Raw genomic sequence first — 23,926 nt, 5'->3', positions numbered from 1 at the left:
GGTAAGCAAGCTCCCTGCTGAATAAGAGCCCGATGCGGTACTCGATCCCAGGACCCTGAGATCATGACCTGAGCCGAAGGCAGTGCCTTAACCCACTGAGCCACCCAGGCACCCTATATCATATCTTCTTATCCATTCATCTGTTGATGGACATCTAGGTTCTTTCCACAGTTTGGCTATTGTGGACATTGCTGCTATAAACATTTGGGTGCATGTGCCCCTTCGGATCACTACATTTGTATCTTTAGGGTAAATGCCTAGTACTGCAATTGCTGGGTCATAAAGTAGCTCTATTTTCAATTTTTTGAGGAACCGCCATGCTGTTTTTCAGAATGGTTGCACCCACTTGCATTCCAACAACAGTGAAGGAGGGTTCCCCTTTCTCCGCATCTTCACCAGCATCTGTCGTTTCCTGACTTGTTAATTTTAGCCATTCTGACTGGTGTGAGGTGATATCTCATTGTGCTTTCAATTTGTATTTCCCTGATGCGAAGTGATGTGGAGCACTTTTTCAGGTGTCTGTTGGCCATCTGGATGTCTTCTTTGCAGAAATGTCTGTCCATGTCCTCTGCCCATTTCTTGATTGGATTATTTGTTCTTTGGGTGTTGAGTTTGATGAGTTCTTTATAGATTTTGGATACTAGCCCTTTATCTGATATGCCATTAGCAAATATCTTCTCCCATTCTGTCAATAGTCTTTTGGGTTTTGATAATTGTTTCCTTTGCTGTGCAGAAGCTTTTGATCTTGATGAAGTCCCAGTAGTTCATTTTTGCCCTTGCTTCCCTTGCCTTTGGCAATGTTCCTAGGAAGAAGTTGCTGTGGCTGAGGTTGAAGAAGTTGCTGCCTGTGTTCTCCTGAAGGATTTTGATGGATTCCTTTCTCACATTGAGGTCCTTCATCCATTTTGAGTCCATTTTTGTGTGTGGTGTAAGAAAATGGTCCAGTTTCACTTTTCTGCATGTGGCTGTCCAATTTTCCCAACACCATTTGTTGAGGAGACTGTCGTTTTTCCATTGGATGTTCTTTCCTGCTTTGTCGAAAATTAGTTGACCAAAGAGTTGAGGGTCTATTTCTGGGCTCTCGATTCTGTTCCACTGATCTATGTGTCTGTTTTTGTGCCAGTACCATACTGTCTTGGTGTTTATAGCTTTCTAATAGAGCTTGAAGTCTGGAATTGTGATGCCACCAACTTCGGCTTTCTTTTTCAATATCCATCTGGCTATTCAAGGTCTTTTCTGGTTCCATATGAATTTTAGGATTATTTGTTCCATTTCTTTGAAAAAAAATGATGGCATTTTGATAGGGATTGCATTAAACGTATAGATTGCCTTAGGTAGCATAGACGTTTTCACAATATTTGTTCTTCCAATCCACGAGTATGGAACAATTTCATTTCTTTGTGTCTTCCTCAATGTCCTTCATGAGTACTTTATAGTTTTCTGAGTACAGGTTCTTAGCCTCTTTGGTTAGGTTTATTTCTAGGTATTTTATGGTTTGGGGTGCAATTGTAAATGGGATTGAATCCTTAATTGCTCTTTCTTCTGTCTTGTTGGTGGATAGATATGCAACTGATTCCTGTGCATTGATTTTTTATTTTGACACTTCACTGAATTCCTATACAAGTTTTAGGAGATTTGGAGGGGAGTCTTTTGGGTGTTCCACATAAAGTATCATATCATCTACAAGAGTGATAGTCTGACTTCTTTGCTGATTTGGATGCCCTTAATTTCTTTTTGTTGTCTGATTGCTAAGGCTAGGAGTTCTAGTACTATTTGAATAGCAGTGGTGATAATGGACATCCCCGCCGTGTTCCTGACCTTAGCAGAAAAGCTCTAAGTTTTTCTCCATTGAGAATTATATTTTCTGTGGGTTTTTCATAAATGGCTTTGATGATATTGAGGTATGTACCCTGTATCCCTACACTTTGAAGAGTTTTGATCAAGAAAGGATGCTGTACTTTGTCAAATACTTTTTCCAGCATCTATTGAGAGTATCATATCGTTCTTATTCTTTCTTTTATTAATGTGCTGTATCACACTGATTGATTTGTGGATGTTGAACCAAACTTGCAGCTGTGTAATAAATCCCACTTGGTCGTGGTGAATAATCCTATTGGCTTGTATTTTGGTGAAAATTTTCGCATCTGTGTTCATGGAGGATATTGGTCTGTAATTTTCTTTTTTGATGGGGTCGTTGTCTGGTTTTGGGATCAAGGTAATGCTGGCCTCATAAAATGAGTATGGAAGTTTTCCTTCCATTTCTATTTTTTGGAACAGTTTCAGGAGAACAAGAATTAATTCTTCTTTAAATGTTTGGTAGAATTCCCCTGGGAAGCCATCTGTCCCTGGGCTCTTGTTTGTTGGGAGATTTTTAATGACTGCTTCAATCTCCTTACTGGTTATGGGTCTGTTCAGGTTTTCTATTTCTTCCTGGTTCAGTTTTGGTAGTTTATAAGTCTCTAGGAATGCATCCATTTCTTCCAGATTGTCAAACTTGCTGGCCTGTAGTTGCTCATAATATGTTCTTTTAATTGTTTGTATTTCTTTGGTGTTGATTGTGATCTCTCCTCTTTCATTCATGATTTTATTCATTTGGGTCATTTCTCTTTTCTTTTTGATAAGTCTGGCCAGGGGTTTATCAATCTTTTTTTTTTTTAAAGATTTTATTTATTTGTCGGGGGGGAGCGAGCACAGGCAGACAGAATGGCAGGCAAAGGCAGAGGGAGAAGCAGGCTCCCCGCTGAGCAAGGAGCCCGATGTGGGACTCGATCCCAGGACGCTGGGATCATGACCTGAGCCAAAGGCAGCTGCTTAACCAACTGAGCCACCCAGGCGTCCCTTTATCAATCTTCTTAATTCTTTCAAAGAACCAGTTCCTAGTTTTGTTGATTCGTTCTATTGTTTTTTGTTTTTGTTTTTATTTTGTTTTGTTTTTGGTTTCTAAATCATTGATTTCTGCTCTGATCTTTATTATTTCCCTTCTCCTGCTGGGTTTAGACCTTCTTTGTTCTTCTTTCTCCAGCTCCTTTAGGTGTAGGGTTAGGTTGTGTATTTAGGACATTTCTTGTTTCTTGAGAAAGGCTTGTATTGCTATATATTTTCTTCTCAGGTCTGTCTTTTCTGTGTTTCAGAGATTTTGAACCATTGTGTTCTCATTATCATTTGTTTCCATGAATTTTTTCAATTTTCTTTGATTTCATGGTTGACCCATTCATTCTTTAGAAGGATGTGCTTTACTCTCCATGTATTTGGGTTCTTTTCAAATTTCCTTTTGTGATTGAGTTCTAGCTTCAGAGCATTGTGGTCTGAACATATGCAGGGAATAATCCCAATCTTTTGGTACCGGTTGAGACCTGATTTGTGACCCAGGATGTGATCTATTCTGGAGAATGTTCTGTGTGCACTAGAGAAGAATGTGTATTCTGTTGCTTTGGGATGAAATGTTCTGAATATATCTGTGATGTCCATCTGGTCCAGTGTGTCATTTAAGGCCTTTATTTCCTTGTGGATCTTTTGCTTGGATGATCTGTCCATTTCAGTGAGGGGGTGTTAACGTCCCCTACTACTATTGTATTTTTGTCAATGTGTTTCTTTGAGTTTGTTATTAAGTGGTTTATATGGTTGGCTGCTCCCATGTTAGGGACACAGATATTTAAAATTGTTAGATCCTCTTGTTGGACAGACCCTTTGAGTATGATATAGTGTCCTTCCTCCTCTCTTATTATAGTCTTTGGCTTAAAATCTAACTGTTCTTATATAAGGATTGCCACCCCAGCTTTCTTTTGATGTCCATTAGCATGGTACATTGTTTTCCACCCCCGCACTTTAAATCTGGAGGTGCCTTTGGGTATAAAATGAGTTTCTTGTAGGCAACATATAGATGGGTTTTGTTTTTTTCATCCATTCTGAAACCCTGTGTCTTTTGATTGGGGCATGTAGCCCATTTACATTCAGGGTAACTATTGAGAGAGATGAATTTAGTGCCATTATATTGCCTGTAAGGTGACTGTTACTGTATATTGTCTCTGTTCTTTTCTGGTCTATTACTTTTAGGCTCTCTCTTTGCTTAGAGGACCCCTTTCAATATTTCCTATAGAGCTGGTTTGGTGTTTGCAAATTCCTTCAGCTTTTGTTTGTCCTGGAAGCTTTTTATCTCTCCTTCTCTTTCCAATGATAGTCTAGCTGGATATAGTATTCTTGGCTGCATGTTTTTCTTGTTTAGTGCTCTGAATATATCATGCCAGTTCTTTCTGGCCTGCCAGGTCTCTGTGCCTCCTGGAGGGCTTTCTGGCAGGGTTTGGACGTGAGTGCTCACGATGTGGAAAAGTCTGCTGCCAATATAATATTTTTACTATTGTATGTAATAGGCCTCTTGTCCTGGGCTGCTTTGAGGATTTTCTCTTTGTTGGTAAGACTTGTAAATTTTACTATTAGATGGCAGGGTGTGGACCTATTCTTACTGATTTTGAGGGGATTTCTCTGCGCTTCCTGGATTTTGATGCTTATTCCCTTTGCCATATTAGGGAAGTTCTCTACAGTAATTCGCTTCAATATACCTTCTGCCCCCTTCTCTGTCTTCTTCTTCTGGAATCCCAATTATTCTAATATTATTTTGTCTTATGGTATCATTTATCTCTCGAATTCTCCCCTCATGGTCCAGTAGTTGCTTTTCTCTCTTTTGCTCAACTTCTTTATTCTCTGTCATTTGGTTTTCTATATCACTAATTCTCTCTTCTGCCTCATTTATCCTAGCAGTAAGAACTTCCATTTTTTATTGCACCTCATTAATAGCTTTTTAAAATTTCATCTTGGGTAGATTCTAGTTCTTTTATTTCTCCAGAAAGGGCTTTTATTTCTCCAGATAGCATTTCTGTAATATCTTCCATGCCTATTTCAAGCCAAGCTAGCACCTTCATCATTCTGAACTCTAGATCTGACATGTTACCAATGTCTGTATTGATTAGGTCCCTAGCCTTCAGTACTGCCTCTTGTTCTTTTTTTTTTTTTTGTGGTGATTTTTTCTGCCTTGTCATTTTATCCATGTAAGAATATATGAAGGATAGAAAAAAATACTAAAAGGGTCGCAAAGACCCCAGGAAAATGTGTGTTAACCAAATCAGAAGAGACCCCAAATTGTGGGGAGAAGAAAGAAGGTAAAAAGAAGTTATAAATACATAAATAAATAAATAAATATGAGGCTGGTGAATAGAACAGAACTACCCCCTTGATTTTGGGTGTATTTTGGTCTCTTAGAAGAAACTACTCCCTAAATTTTAAAGATAGAAAAACCTATGCATATACACACACACACACACACACACACACACACACACACACAAATAAGGGTAAACACGATGAAGGGATGGGATATGAGTGTAAAGATGAAAATTTTAAAAAATTCTAAAAAAAAATTGATAAGATAAGTTGGTTGGGAAAAGAAAGTGGAGAGAATTTGCTCAGGCTGGAGACTAGAACAAAGCCTTGTGCTAGATTTAAGGTATATTTTGATCTATTAGGAGAAGTTGTATCCCACAATTTTTTAGAAGAAAAATTCCTGTATGTATACAAAAATTAAAGTTAGATACAATGAAGAATAAAATATGACTATAATAATGAAGATTCAAAATGATTTTTTAAGAAAGGTATTGTTAAGATAATCTAGTTAAAAAACATCAAACGAGGAAAGAGTAAAAGTTTAAAAAATCAGAATAAGAAAAATAAATAAAAATTTTATTAACTTTGCAAGACTAAAGAATCATGGGGAGCAAGCCATGAATTCCACACTTTGCTTTCCCCTCCTCTGGAATTCCATTCTTCTCTTTGATCAGTGAGCTTGGTCTTGGCTGGATGTTCTTGCTGATCTTCCAGGAGAGGGGCCTGTTGTTGTGATTCTCAAGTGTCTTTGCCCGAGGTGGAATTGCTCTGCCCTGGGCAGGGGCTGGGCTAAGTAATCTGCTTGGGTTCACTTTCAGGAGCTTTTGTCCCCTGAACACTTTCTGTAAAGCACTGGAGGATGGGAATGAAAATGGTGGCCTCCCAATCTCCAGCCTGAAGGAGTCGAGAACTCGGGGCCCTACTCCTCAGAGCACCGTTGGAAAAAGCATTCAATCACTCCCGTCTCCCTGGTCTCTGGTGTGCCTCGAGCTCACCTGGCCTGTGACCAAGCATTTCTGTCTCTGGCACACAGCCCCATTTGGAGTCTCCAAAACCAGCAGATTCCTGCCTCCAGAGAAGGAAGGTGAGTCTTCCCGGATCTGCCACGTGTGGGGCTGTTCAAAGAGCAGTGGCCTGATTGTGCCACAGATCACAGTTTAAGGTAACCGCGAGTTGAGAGCTCACTCCTCGGCTCTGTCTCTGTAGCTGGCTTTCCCACTCTAATACCTGTGAGCTCTGCTACACTCAGATACCCCCAATCCTTCTGTGACACTGCGGGACCTGAGACCACGCTGTCTCCATGAGGACTCCACCCCTGCTTAGCCTCTGGAGTGATATCCCTCAGTGGAGGAGACTTTTAAAAGTTCTGATTTTTGTGCTCTGTTGCTTCACTGCTTGATAGGAGCTGGCCCTTCCCCCCATGGTCTATCTTCCCATGACTTCGAATTCACTTCTCCACAGGTCCTACCATTTAGAAATTGGTCAATTTTCTGTTTCTAGGATTGATGCTCTTCTTCTCTTTGATCTCCTGTTGGATTTGTAGGTGCTTGGAATGGTTTGATAAACTGTCTGGTTGATCTTCTGTTACCTGATGTCATCTCAGCCTACTACTCCTCCACCATCATGAGTTCTCCCCAAGAAGTGATATCTTATATTCACATCCCAACAAGGACTTAGAACTTTGACCTTGACATTTCACCTGGGGATAATTACTTTACTGCATTATCTCTTGAGAGCCAAGAAAAAATGGAATAGTTCTTTGCTTCCCTCAAAAACCTTTTTCATTGCTTTTTTCTTTTCTGAAGTATCTCTCAGTAGTTAGTCTCCCAACTTGAGACAGTGAAAGACTTAAAAAGCATGTATGCTACATAGAGGAAGGAACATATAGACATAGTGCTCATTATTATCTGGAGTGACAAATCAAATTAAATCAAATGAACTCTGGACTCAATAGAACTTTAAGTAAGTATATTTTATACTCCAAGCACTGAACTAGATGTTTTTCAGTTGTTTTATCACCTCATGAATCCTTATAAGGACACTGTAAGATAAATTTCATTATTTCCTTATCCTATATATGAAGCAACTGAGACTCAGAGATTTTTTTTTAAAGATTTTATTTATTTATTTGACAGAGAGATAGAGAGCACAAGTAAGCAGAGCAGCAGGCAGAGGGAGAGAGAGAAGCAGGCTCTCTGCTGAACAGGAAGCCCGATGTGGGGCTCGATCCCAGGACCCTGGAACCATGGCCTAAGACGAAGGCAGCTGCTTAACCAACTGAGCCATGCAGGTGCCCCGAGACTCAGAGATTTAAGTTATGTCCTCAAAGCCGCAGTTGCTTAGTAGTATACCTATGACTGAATGTCAAGCTAAGGAAAGAGGCAAGTCCTTCAGAAGGGATATTGTGTGAGAATGAGAGACATGTTAAAAATATACTTCCTACTTCAACTTTTGAATTTTATAAGAATTTATATCTTATTTTCTCTCCCTATTGCTTAGTCCCAGGGTAGAAGGAATTCGAATAGTAGTCATATTTGCTAAGCAGTTCTTGAGAAAATGTCCATTTTACTGTGCTGATCTGCCTCCTGTCTTTCTTCACACTTTTTCTGTGTATCTATGTAGTCTGTGGGGAATGGAACAACTTCTGAATGGAAAGTTATTTAGAACTAAAACAATGTAGTGTCAGCAGCTCTGGTTACTCTTCCAGGACTTGAGATGATACTTGGCAATCTTCTATGTCAGGTATTTCCAAAGATAATTCAGTCTCAAGGCTGAGTGTGTGTGATTGCTTAGCTTCCAAACTACTCAGAGTAAACCTCTGCAACAATGCACCATCTCCTACCCTTTGTTGACTTTGAGCGGGGAACAGAGACTCTTTTTGTGCAAAAAGTGGTCTGGGTCCTAGCCCCCAAATAGCCATCTGGGGGAAAGTTAAGTTTTGAAAGTGCTTTCAAGGTGAAAATTTTGATGGCTTCATTGTCTTTCACAATTTAAGACCTATGGAATTAGGCACAAGCCAAAATAGTTTCCCTCTCCTCAAGCTAGATACTTGAACCAAATTATGAATGCCATTCTAGAATAAAACATGCCATTCCCTTTAAGACTGAGTTTTATCTCAGAATTGTTTTTGTATTACAGATCATTTTGAAAAATCAAAGTACTTTTGAGGATACACTTTATAAGTCTTTTTTTTCCACTTTACAAGTCACTTATAAAGTGAGGATATACTTGATAAGTACATTTTTTCCAAAAGTACCAATTTGACTCTACTTTTGTGTTCTCCCAACTGAATCTGGGCTGAATGAGAATTGTGTATGCCTCAAAGATCTTCCTGAGTGGAGGAGGATTCTCCTCCTCATCATCATCAGTATCATCCCAGCCACCAGTAAGCTACCACTGATCTACTTTCTGTCTGCAGAGAAAAAAGGAAATAATAAAGATTAGTTCATATCTAAATGAGATGGATAATAAAAAATAGAAAGAATCAGTAAGCTCCAAAGTCACTTCCTTTTTAAAAATTTATTAACATATAATACATTATTTATTTATATATAATTTATATATAATATTATATATTATAATATATTGTATAAAATGCATACATACATTGTATATATACATATGTACCTATATACATATAAGAGAACTATAACATATACATACATGTATATATGTACATGTGTATATATACAATGTATATATATGCATTATATACAATATAATATATAGTAATATACTAATATTTATATATGTATTAATATATAATGCATTATTTGTTTCAGGGGTACAGGTCTGTGATTCAGGTCTGTGTTTCAGGGATACAGGTCTATGATTCATCAGTCTTACACAGTTCATAGTACACACCATAGCACATACCCTCCCCAATGTCCATCACTCCCTACCCTCCAACCCCCCAGTAACCCTCAGTTTGTTTCCTGAGATTAAAGTCTCTTATGATTTGTCTCCCTCCCCAGTCCCATCTTGTTTCATTTTTCCCTCTATTTCCCCACTCCCACCCTGGCTCTCAAATCCTTCATATCAGAGAGATCATAATGATAATTGTCTTTCTCTGATTGACTTACTTTGCTTAGCACAATATCCTCTAGTTCCATCCACATAGTTGCAAATTGCAAGATTTGGGGTTTTTTATGGCTGCATTATATATTATTTATATATTATATATATAATAAAACCCCCAAATTATATATAAGGGTGCCTGGGTGGCTCAGTGGGTTAAAGTCTCTGCCTTCGGCTGAGGTCATAATCTCAGGGTTCTGGGATCAAGCCCCACATCAGGCTCTCTGCTCAGCAGGGGGCCTGCTTCCTCCTCTCTCTATGCCTGCCTCTCTGCCTACTTGTGATCTCTGTCTGTCAAATAAATAAATAAAATCTTTAAAAAATATATATATATAAATAATTTATTATATATATAATAAAACCCAAATACCCCCAAACCCCAAATATATATATATATATATATATATTCTTTTTAAAAACCCAAATATATATATATATATATATATATATATTTGGGTTTTTAAAAAGAATATATAATGTAGTCTCATATATATATATGTATATATATATAGTTTTGGGGGTTTTTATGGCTGAATATATATATATATATATACATATATATATATATGTATATATATATATATATATACCATATCCAAAGTTGCTTCCTTAAAAAGATCAACAAAATTGAAAAATCTCTAGCTAGACTTACCAAGAAAAATAGACAGAATACTCAAATTAATAAAACCAGAAAAGAATAAAGGGTCATTATTACTGATCTTATAGAAATAAAAATGATTATAAGAAAATACTGAGAACAATTATATGCCAAAAACTTAGATAACCAAGATGAAATGAAAAAATTCCCAATGACACACAAACTATCAAAACTGACAAAAGAAGTAGAATTCTGAATAGCACTGTAGCAAGTAGAGATTGTATTAGTAATCAAAGAGGTCCCAATAACAACAGCAGCAACAACAAAACCTGGAACCAAAAGCCTTCATTACTGAATTCTACTAAATGTTTAAAGAATTAACACCAATCATTCACAAATACCCCTAAAACATAGAAGAGAAAGAAACATATCCTAACTAATTCTATGAGGTCAACTATTCTATGATATCAAATCCAAAAAAAAGATATTACAAGAAAACAAAACTATAGACCAAAATTTCTTAGGAATATGAGTGCAAAAATTCTCAACAAGATACTAGGAAACCAAATATTGCAATATATTAAAAGGATTATGTACCATGATCAAATGAGCTTTATCCCAAGAGTACAAAGCTGGTTCCACATATGAAGTTTAGTCAATTCAGCACAACATATCAATAGAATTAAGGAAAAAATGTTACATGATTATCTCAGTAGATGCAGAAAAATCATTTAACAAAATCTAATACCCTCTGATGAGAAAAGCACTCAGATTATGAGTAGAGGGAAGCTTCCTCAAAATGAAAAAGGGCATCTATGAAATACCCACAATTAACACCATACTTTGAGCTGAAAGACTGAAAGCCTCCCACTTAATATTAGACATGATGTGGTGTCTTCTCCCTCACCACTTCTATTCAAACATTGTACAGAAGTTCTAGCCAGGGCAGTTTGGCAAGAAAGAGAAATAAAAAGCATCCAAATCATAAAAAAAAAAAAAAAGAAATAGTAAAATAATGTCTATTTGCTGTTGATATAATCTTTCATGTGAAAAGTCTTAATGAAACCACAAAAACCTCTTAGAGTTAATAAACAAGTTCAACATTGTTGCAGGAAACGAGATAAATGTAAAAAAAAAAAGTCAACTATATTTCTATACACCAACAAATAAACAACCCAGAAATGAAATTAATAAAAACAATAGTATCTAAACAATACAATACTTAAAAATAACTTTAACAAAGGATGTGCAAGACTTAAATACTGAAAACTACAAAACATTATTGAAAAAAATGAAATGAAAGGCCATCCAAGATCATAGATAGGAAAATGGCAATACTCATCAAATTTATCTATGGATTCAATTCAATCCTTGTTAAACTTTCTATTGCCTTTTTTTGGTGAAGAAATAGACACGCTTATCCTAAAATTCACATGGAATTGTTAGAGACACAAAATAGCAAAAAAAGAATGAAGCAAGAGAATTCATGTTTCTCAATTTCAATAATTAGTACAAAGCTACAGTAATCAAAACAGTGTGGCCCTGACATAAGGATCGATATAGCGATGCATGGAATAGAATTGAGAATTTGGAAATAAGCCCATTCATTGATGGTCAATTAATCTTTGGCAAGAGTTCCAAGCCATTCAATGGGGGAAAGAATAATCTTTTCAATAAATGGTCCCTTGACAACTGGATATCCATATGCAAAAGAATGAATTTAGACTCCTATATCACACCATGTAAAAATTAACTCAAAATAGATCAAAGACCTAAATGAAAAGCTTTAATGTATAAAACCTTTGGAAGGAAAAATAAGTATAAATCTTTATGACTCTCTTCTAATTAACATTTTCTTAAATATGACATGAAAAGTACAAGCAACTAAAGAAAAACACATAAATACGAATTCACCAAAATTAAAAACTATTGTGCATTAAAGGACACTATCAAGGCAAAGAAAAATAATTAACAGAATGAAAATCATATATCTGATAAAATCCTAGTATCCAGAATATATAAAGAACCCTTAAAACTCAACAACAAAAAGACAAATGACCCAATTAAAAGATGGGGAAAACACTTGAATAAACATATCCCCAAAGAAGGCATGCAAATGTCCAAGAAGCCCAAGAAAAGATGTTCAACATCATTGGTTATCAGGGAAATGTCAAAACCACAATGAGCTATTACTTCACATTTCCTAGCAGGGCTAGAATTTTTAAAAAGTGAGGGGAAATAACAATGGTTGGTGATGAGTGGAGAGATTGGAACCCTCATATATCACTGATGGCAATGTAAAACAGTGAGACCACTGCAGAGAACAGTACAGTAGTTCCTCAAAAACTTAAACATAGAATTGCTATGTGGCCTAGAAATTTCACTCCTTGGCATATACCTAGAGAATTGAAAACCTTTCAAACAAAAATTTGTACATGAATGTTCATAGCAGAATTATTCATACTAGACCCAAGTGTAAATAATCCAAATGTCCATCATCTGATGAATGGATACACAAAATGTGGTAAATCCAAATATATAATTACTCAGCCATAAAAGCATAAAGTACTGATACTTGCTAAAGCATGGATGGATCTTTGAAAACACACTGAGTGAAAGAAGCTAGATACAAAAGGTGACATATTATATGTGCTATGGTGTGAATGTTTGTATCCTCCCAAAATTCATATGTTGGAATCCTAACCTCCAAAGATGACGATATTGGGAGGTGGGGTCTATTGGTGATGCTTAAGTCATGAGGTTGGAGCTCCCATGAATGATATTAGTGCTTTATAAAAGAGGCTCCAGATAGATTCCTAGTTCCTCCCACCATTTGCAGTGAGAAGGCACAGGTTATGAACCAGGAAGATGGCTGTCATCAGAACTCAACCCTGCTGGCACTTTGATCTTGGATTTCCCCAGAACTGTGAGGATAAATGTTTATAGTTTATAAGCTACCCACTCCATGGTATTTTGTTATATCAGCCCAAATAGATTAAGACAATATGATTCCATATATATGAAATATTCAGAATGGGTAAATCCATAGAGACAGAAAGGAGATTAGTGGTTACCAGGGGTTGAGAGAGTGGGAAATTAAAAAATTAGTGTTGAATGGGCACAAGGTTTCTTTATAAGGTGATAAAAACTGCCTCAATTTAGATATTGGTGATGGTTGCACAGTATTTTGAATATACAAAAAAACCACTGAATTGTGAATACTAAGATGATTAATATGAATTTTATGTTGTTTGAATTTTATCTCAATTTTAAAAAGTCTTTTTAAAATGCTTCAATTCTGGAAACTCTAACCCATTACCCCCAAAACAGGTTCACCCTGGAACAGGGAGAAATTCTCTGAGCAATGGATGAAGATCAGATGATGATGGTCCTGCTAACTATGATGGGGACCACACAAAGTGGTTTGTAGTTTACATTACAGAGTTCATGGGCCATAAGGAAAGTGAGATGCAGTAGCTCTTGAAATGACCATAATGTGGAGATCTCTGATTAATTGGTTGTGAAGCCCTACATGTTACCTGTAATCTCAGTCTGGTATAATTCTTACCTGATTGGATAGCTATTACAATTCTCACTTACTTTATTTGGGCTGCTATAACTAAGTGCCACAGACCTGGTGGCATATAAGCAACAGAAACTTCAGAGTTCTGGAGGTGGAAAGTCAGAGATCAGGGTGCCTGCATGGTTGAATTCTAGTGAGAGCACTCTTCTGAGCTGCAGACTGCCAGCTTCTTATTGTATCCTCATGTGGCGTAGAGTAGATGACTCTTAAAAAGACACTAATGTCATTCCCGAGGCTCTACCTTCTTGAGTTCATCTAATCCTAATTACCTCCAAAGGCCCCACCTTCTAATACTATCACATTGAGGAGTAGGGTTTCAACATATAAATTATGGAGGGATACAAACATTCAGTCCGTAATGCCCACTCATGAGTAACTCCCCTCTAAAGGAAATACATACACCTGAATTTCTTCCAGTTAAGACACTGCTATGGGAAGTTAGGTTTATTCATTTCAGTCACCAAATATTTATCAAGAACCTAATGCTATTTATTGAGCATTTATTGTGTGCTTGACCATTGTACATAAACATTATATTCTTTATAAAACACCATATTCTTTAATTTTTATTCATTATAATATGAATAAAAAACTCACATAGTCCACTTAATCCCATTAAATAGATATTAATATTCCCATTTTACAGTTGGGAGACTACAATGGAAAGATGTTAAATAACTTGCTTAAAGCCACATAGCCACTTAGTGGCAGATCTGGGATATTAAAGGAGATCTATGATTTCATACCCCATGTTCTTTCACACTATTCTGTAATGGAAGTTAATTGAGCTGGAGGGTGAGGCATATGGAGATCGTAGAAAAAGAAGGCTAGCATGATTTCTGGGTATTATTCCAGACCAATTGATTGAATTTCTCCCATTTCAGAAAGTTGTTTAGGCTTCATGAAGACAAAGATTTATATAACCTATTTCTCTCTCCGTCACTCTTACAAAAATAAAATCTTTTATCCATTATCATTTTCACAATTTCACTGTGCAGTAAATTGGGCCTGTTGAAATCTCATAATATTGTTAGAATGGTGTTAGGCATTTACAGTATGTGTTTCAGTTTGTTTATTTGTTAACTGTGAAAACCTGTTGATCATGCATTAAATTGAGGCAGATCTATAGCTTCTGACTTAAAAAAAGAAGACATATTGTAAATGTGGCTGTTGACAGAATGACAGGATTTTAAGCTTTTACAATTAAAAATGTCGACACATTCTGTGTGACATCCAATAATTAAATGTCTGGCAAGTGTCATTAAACAAAATTTACATACCAAAGGTGTTGGTTTGTAAATAATCAGTATAAGGAAGAGTGGATGAGTGTATACACAACTGTGTTTACTTGAATAACTGCCTGTAACTTAATGAAACCATCATTTCATCTACTTTCCTCAAAGTCTAAAATAAATCAAAATTACTATTTATGCCATGTTAAAGCATTGTATTTGCCATTATGCAAATAATTAAGAATACGGACAGATAAATTAGGATTACATTATTTAATTGCCATGCAGTATTGTAACTTCTTTTAACCACATAAACCTTAATCCACATCACCTCTTTTGAGACTCATACCAGAGCATGCCTCCTCTTCAAAGACTTCCTTCATTAAGCTGTCATGCTCACAACATACTTTTCATACTGAGCATGTTGTTTAAAGAGTGCTATGTTACTTATACTTATTAATATTTTTAAATGACCTTTCTGGCTATTTCAGGAATATCCATTTTCTTTCTATCTGGCAAGCTCATTGAAGAAGTCATTGGCTTCTTTTTTATAGCCACAGAATATTTAATGATAGTCCTCTAAATAATAGGTGCCCAATAAATATTCCTGAAATTGCAGATTGCCTTTCTAAGTTGCTAAACTCATTTAACATCTACACTATTAAAGGCCATGGTATCTAGAAATTTTGAGCATAAATCCAGTGGTGTCTGAGAAATCTGGGAATGTTTTTTTTACTGGAAAAGAAATAACAATTCTTTATTTTTTCAGGTGATTGGGCAAGTACTCTAAACACAGCCTCTCTGGCCTAAAAGAACTCAAGCCTCCCTGACCTCCATTCACCAGGATATCCTCCACATCCTTGTTGTGGAAGGGCCTTGATTCTTCTTTGTTCCATTTTTTGACTTACACAAAATGGGATCTCTCTCAGGAGAGAAATCTCAAAAAGTAATACTTAGTTTATCTGGCATCATTTATCCTGAGACTTCTTCAGGTTGAGTTAAGTCCTCATTATCTGTAGAAAGAAGAGAGTGGTTCCACTTCTGGCATGACAGTAAGGAGCTCCTCAGAGTACTGGTGAAAATTATTTTTTTAATTTTTATTATTTTTTTATTACATATAATGTATTATTTGCCCCAATGGTACAGATCTGTGGTTCATCAGGCTTACACATTTCACAGCACTCACCATAGCACATTATTTTTTAAAAACAATTTAAAATTTATGGAAATTGTCCTAAGGGCATACAGTACATGAAGAAACAGGTTCTAAAATCTTTAGAGATGGATGCGTAACTTTGAATATATTGAAAACCACTGAATGGCATACTTTTTTTAGAGAGAGAGTACACAAGCATGAACAACACGAGGGGGAGGGGCAGGGGGAGAGGGAGAGAGAGAATCTTAAGCAGACTCCACATCCAGTGTAGAGCCTGACACAGGGCTCAACTGAGGGCTCCATCTCATGACCTTGAGATCTTGATCTGAGCTGCAATCAACAGTTGGATGCTTAAACTACTAAGCCACCCAGGCACCCCAGAATGCTATGCTTTTTAAAATTAACATATAATGTATTATTTGTTTCAGCAGTCCAGGTCTGTATCAGTCTTACACAATTCATGGCACTCACCATCTGAATGCTGTACTTTTAATGGACAAACTGAACTGTACATGTACAATGTCATGTACATCATATCTCAATAAGGCTATTAAGATTTAAGAAAGAGGAGCTCCTGGGTGGCTCAGTGGGTTAAGCCTCTGCCTTCAGCTCAGGTCACAGTTTCAGGGTCCTGGGATCGAGCCCCACGTTGGGCTCTCTGCTCAGCAGGGAGCCTGCTTCCCCATCTCTCTCTGCCCGCTTCTCTGCCTACTTGAGATCTCTCTCTTTGTCAAATAAATAAATAAATAATCTTTAAAAAAAAAAAAAAAAGAAGAAGAAAGAAGCAGGGAAAGCAAACTTCAGATTCTGTCTTCCAGAGTGCACCCAGAATAGTATGAGTGAAATAAAGGAGAATGTAAAACTTATCTATTGCTGTCTAACAAATTTCCCAAAACTTAGCTGCTTAAAACAGCAAAGATTTAACTCTCAGTTCCTGTGGGTCAGGAATCCTGGGCACAGTTTAGCTGGGTGCTTCCTAGTCCAGGTCTCTTATGAAGTTACAGCTAAGCCATTGGTCAGAACAGTGGTAGTCACATCAACTCTTGGCTTGGACTGGAAAATTTGCTTCTAATCTCACTCACAAATCTATTGACTGGGAAGATCAGCTTCCAATTCATTTATGTGGTTGCTGACAGGCTTTGGTTCCTCATTACAAGGACCTGAATGTTCTCAAGATGGAAGCCATAGTCTTTTTATAACCTAATCTTGAAAGTGGAATCCCATGACTTCTGCTGTATTCTTTTCATTACAAAGAGCCAATAATTGTACCCACACTCAAGGGCAGAGGATCACACAATGGTATGAATACCAGCAGGCAAGGATTATCATGCCTGTCACAGAGAGATTTTCCCAGGCTAAGATATTCTATCTTCTGTTTTCTCACTATGTCTGTGGAGGATGATAAATTTATAGAACAAAGCTAGAGAACTTATAATACAGTATAATATGTGATGTGCTTGGGATTGCATAGGGAGGGAAGAGGCACTTTATTTTTTTAAGATTTTATTTATTTGAAGGGGAGAGAGAGGACAAGCAGAGGGGAAGAGGAGAGGGAGAGGAAGAAGTAGCTTCCCTGCTGATCAGGGAGCCCAATGCTCCATCCCAGGACCCTGAGATCATGACCTGAGCAAAGGCAGAGGCCCAACCAACTAAGCCACCCAGGAGCCCCAAGGAGGCACTTTAATCTAATGCTGGAAGGACCTGGATGTGTGGTCAAAGAATTGATCTTGGAAGATGTGATATCTGACCCTTGTTTTGAAGTGAAGAGTAACTCTGGCTAAATAGATGGGGTGGATGATGAACTCTGGAAAACAGAAAAGAAGTTAAAAAAAAATAAATTACAAAAAGAAGATGGGGTGCAGAAGGGAGAAAGCACATAGAGGCACTGTATCTTAAAAAACTGCAGGCAGTTTAATATAATTGTAAATGAGGGTGTGTGCATGTGTGTGTGTGTGTGTGTGTGTGTGTGTGTGTGTGTTTTCAGGGGGATAAATATGTGAAAGGACTAGATCCGGAAGGTCTAGATATGACATAAGAAGTTGGAATGTTTACCTGAAGACATTTGGGAGTTAGGTTATAATAAGGGAAGTCACTTGGTTCTTATGGGAGCAGAGCTAAGTGAAAATATGTCAATTGTGCATTAAATTAAATGGAATCTATATCTTCTGACTTTGAAAAAGGAAGAAATATAGACAGGAATTTCCAATAACCATTCTCTAAAAATGCCTCATGTATTTCTACTTTTGTACCATTGCTTACTCTTTCTACACCTTTTCCTGCCTTTTTCCCCCTGTTCTCATACCCCGTTTTCTTCAGAGTCCACCTTAAGGAATGGCGACCTCCACAAAAATGTCCAGTATTTTAATGCATAGGATTAACTTTCTCTGAACTTCACAGCATTTGAATATCATACTGCTTCTTTTATCCTTTAAATAGATAATCTGGTACATTTATTTATTTCATCTTCATTCAAACATTTTATGAATACTTATTATCTTATGTGCAGAGCATTGTATAAAATGCTTCAGTAATATCCCACTATACATGATATGGAACACTGTCGCTGCCCTCAAGAAGTCCCAGTCTAGGCCTGAACCACCACAGCAGATTACCAGAAGCGAGTATAAAACATGCAATCTCCAGGGCCTACCCAAGACTCACCAAATAAGAATCCGAGAATAAGGCACTCAAATCTAGATCTTAATACATTCCTACTGAGATTCTAAAGAACATTAAGCTTGCGAACTAGTGGTCTAGTGAAAGAGATAAGAATACACATAAATATGGGATATATTCGTATCCCAACGTATGATGAACATAGGGGAAGGCAAGGAAAAATAAGATAAAAAGAGTGAAGGAAGTAAACCATAAAAAACTCTTAACACTAGGGAACAAACAGAGGGTTGCTGGAGGGGTGATGGGTGGGGGCGATGTGGTAACTAGGTGATGGACATTAAAGAGGGCACTTGATGGAACGATCACTGGCTGTGATATGCACCTGATGAATCACTAAATTCTACTAATAATACACTATACATTAACTAAATTGAATTTAAATAAAGAATTAAAAAAAATAATCCCCACACCAGGTAGAATGTGCTAGGTGTGTGCATCATGAAACTCAGGGGTCCAGAGATCACTGGTAGATGGGACAATTTAGGGAATTTCATGGACAAGATAGTATTTTAATTGTCATATCGGAGGGACAGTTACTGATACATCCTCTTATTTATTTATTTTCATTCCCTTGTCTTTGACATACAAGTCTTGGCTTTTTCTTGAGAATGCTGCCCCTTTAACAGGAATAGCAAACAAATTTTTAAAGCATGTGTTTCCAAGAGGAGCTTTTCCAAATTGGTCTTAAGATCTTGATTCTCCATTTGCTAGCCTCTTCTGCCACATCTTTTTAAATCCAGACTTGAAAAACCAAAACTGCATTTACTTCTTTATCCACTTAGATATGCTGTTCACATTCACTGTGTGCTTGTGGGGGGATGAGAGCTATATAAATCCAAGGTGTTATTATTATGACGATCTCTCACTGCTGTTCCCTTTTGGCCCTTTATTCTAGGCTTTCAACTTGACGTAGTTTGAATTCTGCTTAATCTGATCTTCAATTTAATTCTATTTTAATAAAGTAATATATAAATAATAACAATGATAATTATAAGAAAGAAGTCAGATCTGTTTATTGCAAACCTCAGTGGGCTAAGACCAATTTTCCCTGAATGGGGTCCTGAAGGTACTCAAGTGCAACATCTCTATTTAGGGACATGTCTGCTGGGTGGGAACTTTTTTTTTTTTTTAACATTCATGGGGTTGATTAGTGCTGGTAATTTCTGTCTTTCTTTTTTTAAATTTTTAAAATTTATTTTCAGTGTAACAGTATGCATTGTTTTTGCACCACACCCAGTGCTCCATGCAATCTGTGCCCTCTCCAATACCCACCACCTGGTTGGTAGTTTCTTTACAGATGTTCTTATTACTGAAGAATAGAGGTACTGTTATTGGAGAGATTAAAGAAAAGCTGAACATTAGCCCACACAACAATGCTCAATCCCTTTTAGGAGATTGTGCTGCCTTTGGCATCTCCTGGCTGGCATGTATCACCATCTTCTGATATTAAATCCCATATCAATCACTGTCCATTCAGAAAAGCAGAAGCCATTTGGGTATTTTACATATACAGAGAGGTACACAGAGAGTAATTTGGGGGAATTAAAAGCTTTTGTTCCATTGGAAGGACTGCGGTAAAGAACGTCAGGAGATTGCTTTGGGGAAACAAGGATGTGTGAGGATGTCAGCAAAGCCACCACTAGTGATATCTGCTGCCTGCTCACAAGGGGCATGACCTCAACTGCCTGCATTATATCAGAGGCACAAACTGGCTCTAGTGGGAAAGATGGACAGAGCAGCCTTTCTCCGGTCTCTGCTTTTTCCATTATCCTCTGTTGCCTTAGATTTGGCATTTTTTTTGTACCCTTAGAATGACATGGAGGGTTTGTGTTATGGTGAGTGCTGTGAATTGTGTAAAACGGATGAATCACAGACCTGTACCCCTGAAATAAGTAATACATTATATGTTAATTAAAAAAGAGTTACGTTCATGTTAAAATATGTAGACATGTGCTCCAAAATGTAAAACATTTTTTCACTTAGTCAATTATAAACATATTCCTGTCACTAAATATGATGCACTAGGATTTTAATGGCTGTGTGGCATCTTTCATAGGGTTAGATTGTAATTTATGAACCACTATATTATTTACAGCAATGGGAAATAATTGCCTGTGTTGGAATTCTGGATTTGATGTTCACTGGTTTTGTGACCTTGACAAGTGACTTAACTTCTTTGACCTTCATATTCTTCATTTTAAAATGGAATTCAAAGTATTAACAACCTTTTGGGTTGTCAAGACCGTTGAAAGAGATTGTGTATAAAAAGTGCTTCCCCAGTGTCTGCCATATTAAAAGCTCTCATTAAATAGTGCGGACTGTTATTATTATTATATCATAACTCTTAAGACTATAACATTATTTCCTCTTTATAAATTCCTAGTGATTGCACTTATGGATCAAATATATGTGCATTTTTGTGATTTTTTTTTTGTAGAGAGTATGAGTGGATACATATAACACATTTTTTCCAGATAAATTGGGCAATTTATATTCCTACAAATAGTTGTATAATTACCTATTTTGCTATACCCTCACAATTTTAAGATATTATAATCTCAATCATTATGGTATAGCTTTTCAACTGTCAAACTGGTCTTGTTTTAATTTAAGCTTTCTGTCCTTCTACATTATGAATTGTTTGTTAATTTCCATTTCTTTTTAAAATTTTTTTATTTAAATTTGATTAGTTGACCTATAGTGTACTATTAGTTTCAGAGTTAGAGTTTAGTGATTCATCGATCTTCTGTAACACCTGTTTTAATTACAAGTGCCCTCCTTAATGCCCATCAGCCAGTTACCCCTCCTAGCCCCTCCCCTCCAGCAACCCTCAGTTTGTTTCCTATAGTTAAGAGTCTCTTATGGTATACCTCCCTCTGTTTTAATCTTATTTTATTTTTCCTTCCCTTCCCCTATGATCCTGTTTTGTTTCCATTTCTTACTGATTTGTAAGATATTCTAGATTAGATGACATATATAAAAATACTATAAAATATATATTATAATATAAAATACTAATATAATATTCTTTTGGTACATGTTATAAACATTTCTTATTTATTGTTTGCTTTTAAATTTGTTTATTGTACCATTTGACATCCAAAGTTTTAAATTGTAATTGGTCAAATCTATCATGTTTTCTCTGTTTCTTTTTTCTCTGTTTCTCTCTAGTTCTTTTTTCAGATTTAGACTTAGAAAGGTCTTCCTACCTGAACAGCAATATTCATAGAATTTTCTTGAAATCACTTTCATTTCATTATGCACTATATAGTCCTAACTCTTATATTTTTAGAAAATGTTTACCAACTGTGGCATTATCATAAATAGTCTCTCTCAGTTGTGTTGTAACGCCATTGTTATTATATACCAAAGTTACTAAAAACTTAAACATACTGGTTTATTTCCATGGGCTTTCCAATTTGTTTCATTGATATGTCTATTTCTGCTCAAGTACTTTACTGCTTCTGTTGTCAGAATAATATGCTTCAGTGTCTAGTAATGCAAATTCATCCTGTACTTTTCTTTAAATAGACTTCAAAATATTTAGAGTAGGTTCAAAATAAATCAATATATTTTGGATTCAGATTACATTAAATTGATATATCTGGGAGGAATTAACATGTTTTTAATACAAGGAAGAGGGAGAGGGGGAGAGAAAATCAGGAGCAGAGTCTGTGCTGAGTGTGGAGCCCTATGTGGGGCCGATCCCACGACCCTGAGGTCAGGACCTGAGCAGAAATCAATCAACAGAGCCATCCAGGCACCCCTAATTTATTCCCCTTTTCATTGATTGTTTTTGTATTTTCCATTTAAAAATAATACTTTTCTTCTTAGAGGTTCCAACATCTTTTTTTGGCCAGAGATTATTTATATTTATATTTATATTTATATTTATATTTATATTTATATTTATATATTTGGTTACCAGTTAGAATAAAGATCTATTTTATATTGTAATCATTATTTACTTATTCCAGTCTTCTATTATTTGACACAATAAGCATAAAGCTTACACTGAGGATCTGTCATGGAACTATTATCAATAAACATTGACTTTCCTTGTCTTCTTCAGTGGTTCTTGCCTTGGATTCTATTTTTTATCTTGAATATTGATATTGACAAGTCTGATTTCATTTTCTTTGTTATTTGTCTGATTCACCTTTGTTTATTCTTTTATTTTTAATACTTCTGAATTGCTTAGTTTTTACACATCTGCCTCATGACAAGTGTGTAGTCTATTCATAGTTGTTCAGTTTCGCAGAGGAAAAAGTTGATTTTGTTTCTTTATAGATAAAAAAAAAACTTAAAAAATGTTTCTGGATACTTGTAAGATCCTTTCTTTATCTGTGGAGGTAAAAACAAACAAACAAACAAACCCACATTATTTGGATATTTGGATATGTTTAGGAGTTAGTCCTTGAAGGTCATTTTAGTCCAGGATCTAGTGAGCATTTTCCATCTACTGACTTAGGTCTTTGTCCACCTCAGGAAAGTTTTCTTCCTTATAACTTTGCTTCTTGCTTCTTTTCCATTTGTTCCACTGCTTCTTTAAGTACAGCAATTCCATCCTTTATATAGTGTATCTTTAGTTTATTCTTTTTGGCATAACTACAAAAATAATTATTTCAAGGGACTTTAAAACTATTTCTATTTACTTTGTGTTCTTTATTAAAAAAAGATTTCATTTATTTATTTGTCAGAGAGATAGTGAGAACAGAAGCAAGGGAACAGCAGGCAGAATGAGAAACAGGCTTCCCACTGAGCAGGGAGCCCAACGTGGGACTCAATCCCAGAACCCTGGGATAATGACCTGAGCCAAAGACAAATGCTTTAACAATTGAGCCACCCAGGTGTCCCTTACTTCGTACTCTAAAGAAACTTTACTGCACTTACCATGGCCCTTGTTCACCATACTGAATGCCACCTATTGAGCCGCTAAACTGTATGTACATTTTTACTTATCTGCTTTCCTCACTAGACTCTACTCTGGACCCATCCTAGCTTGTCTGTCCTTGTATCTCCAGTACTCAGTACAGAGTCATCATCTTTTAAACATTTTCAGTGTCCAGAGCTGGAAAAATATATCATGATTTTATACTAATATTTTCTACTCAAACTTATATGAGTTTTACTTAATTTCTTTTTGGTATGTATACTTTCAAAACAATAACATAAATATATTATTACTAATAGAGTGATTATTGAAAGTGATTTGAGAATTCTTTGCAGAGCTTAAAATTTTTTTGTCCTTGGGGTATATCCTACTAGAATGTATAATCAAACTTCAGTGTTTTAAAATCCCTTGAAATAATTATTTTTGTAGTCATGCCAACAACTTGATATATAATTAAGTTCATTTATTTTATTTTTGGTTTTCAACAATCCCTTTTTAAATTTAACTTTGTTTTATAGTAATATAAAATGTTCACATTGTTCCAAAGAAAACAAAA

The sequence above is a fragment of the Mustela erminea genome, chromosome X (assembly GCF_009829155.1).
Source record: "Mustela erminea isolate mMusErm1 chromosome X, mMusErm1.Pri, whole genome shotgun sequence".
NCBI lineage: Eukaryota > Metazoa > Chordata > Mammalia > Carnivora > Mustelidae > Mustela > Mustela erminea.
The sequence above is the reverse complement of the archived record's forward strand: the minus strand, read 5'-3'. Positions refer to the sequence as shown.